Source organism: Eucyclogobius newberryi, unplaced genomic scaffold (genome assembly GCF_026437365.1).
Source record: "Eucyclogobius newberryi isolate DKJ021-1_F unplaced genomic scaffold, fEucNew1.0.hap1 SCAF_4, whole genome shotgun sequence".
In the NCBI taxonomy this organism is placed as follows: Eukaryota; Metazoa; Chordata; class Actinopteri; order Gobiiformes; family Gobiidae; genus Eucyclogobius; species Eucyclogobius newberryi.
The window spans coordinates 7,580,384-7,582,423 of NW_027316056.1; the positions used below are offsets into that span (position 1 = coordinate 7,580,384).

General features: G+C 40.7%; 1 protein-coding gene across 2 annotated transcripts in view; it reads left to right on the forward strand.

Annotated features, from left to right (window-relative positions):
* The window catches only part of parn (poly(A)-specific ribonuclease (deadenylation nuclease)), a 125,234-nt gene that overhangs the window by 99,463 nt on the left and 23,731 nt on the right, over positions 1-2,040 (forward strand). The gene's annotated exons all lie outside the window — the stretch shown is intronic.

The window sequence follows — 2,040 nt, forward strand, 5'->3', positions numbered from 1 at the left end:
ACATTTATTAATACTTCACTGAGGTCAAAAAGATGGAAACGAGCCATATTACAGCTAAATTCTCTGCAATTATAAGCTTAATAACAAAGAACTGTCATTCAAAACTCTACTAAACGCACTTTACTGAAGGATTCACTGCCGAGAACAGAGTCTGGGTCAAAACTCTTTACGATACGACTCTGTCTGAACGACTCTGACCCATGTGACACTCACCTGCTGTTGTCCCGCAGAGATGATGGCGATGGATGACCTCACACTCCACACCCCGGCTGTGAGGGCCTGGCTCCGCCCTGAGCCCACAGACCCCGCCCCTCATCACAGGAGAGGACACAACAACAAAAGGTACAGTTACAACACTCACTCATTCTGCATGTTTTAAAGCCACCGTAGATTAGATTAGTGTTAAATAGAATGGCAGCACATGTGGCTCAGACTTAAACTTGAACTTCATTTGTTTTTCAATTATAACTTTTTAATTGACTGGAGCAGTATTTGTAACTGCACAGTATTATAAAACTAAGGTACAGTATAAATAGTATTAATTATTGATGTTCAGGTCTTTTTTTCACCTTTTTAAGACAGTAAAAATCAGATAGAGTAATATTTATCTGTATGATAAATAAAGCAATTCAGTGCAATAAAAACATCCCAGAGTATATTTAAAACTGTAATTGTGAAGCGAGCTTATAAACTTCTAAATGTGATATTTGGTGCTTGCGCCTCAAGTTACTTAATACTTCAAAATGTGCTTCAAAAAGGTGATGGAAACGCAGTTAATGAGAACACAATTTCACATTTTTATTCTATTTTATATAATATAATTTGTAGAAAAAACGTATAATTTATATTAAAAGAGTCATTCAGGTACTTTGTAATGAACTATAACATAAGCAGATCATCATTTCACATTTTGTCCATTGTAAACCACAATTTGTAAATGAAAAACAGCTTGGTTACAGAGACAGGTCCATTGACTTCCTGTTCAAAACTGCAGAAGTGATAAGCTCCGCCTCTTCACAGGGACATTTCACTGGAACAAGTGTTTTTTATTTTACAATCTTACATACGTCACTCAGAAATTTAATTTTTCAAATAATCACAACTAAGTAAAGGATGTGGGCGGGGATAGGGGGTAGGTGAAAAGAGGAATTTTCTGAGCACTGGAGCCTCAGTTGCTGGACAATACAGGATTAACTCACACATGCAGGAATCAAGCTAACACAACTGTGAGTACACTGTTGTAACACGGTTGTTAAAATCTAATTATTACAGGTTTAAGCCCTGTTGTTTTTTAAATGTATTTAAATGTATTTGTTTATTTGACAGGGACAGTACAATTAAACATTGCCACCAAACAGTTTAGTTAGCAGCCTCTGTCCCTGGTAAGGCTTTTAACAGATGTTAGTAAAAAAAAGCACTACAAAATGCGTATAAAAAACACAGACAAGAATAGATAGAAACAAGGCATATCTGTCCACTGAACATCCCAAAGCAGTTTAATGTTCACATAGTTGGCAGTTCCTTAAGCTCCAGCGGCAAAGAGTTCCAGAAGTGTGAAGCTTTCCTGCTCTTGTCCTCACTCCTTCAATATTATATTTTGTATCAGTTCACACATTACACCAGGAGCCATTTTCAAATGTGATTCATTTATATTTTTGAATAATGCGGCAGTGATGCCACTTCATTGGAGCATCTTATGTATGTGTGTCTCCTTGCACCACCCCCACCGCCCCCACCGCCGCCCCCACCTCTCTCACACTCTCACCCTGCGCTGTAGCAGGAGCTGGCTTCTCTTCGTCCGGGCTGAGCATCTGACTGACAGCAGCAGCAGCAGCAGCAGCACCAGCAGCAGCACCAGCAGCAGCACCAGCAGCAGTAGCAGCAGCAGTAGCAGTAGCAGTGTGGGGACAGGCAGACCAGGGATGCTCAGCAGGTGTCTTCACGACCACCAGTGGACCACCAAGGACCAGGAGAGCAGAGGATCTTCCCTCGTCTTTTCTTCCAGCCCTCGTCTTCTTCCAGCCCGTCGTCTTCTTCAGA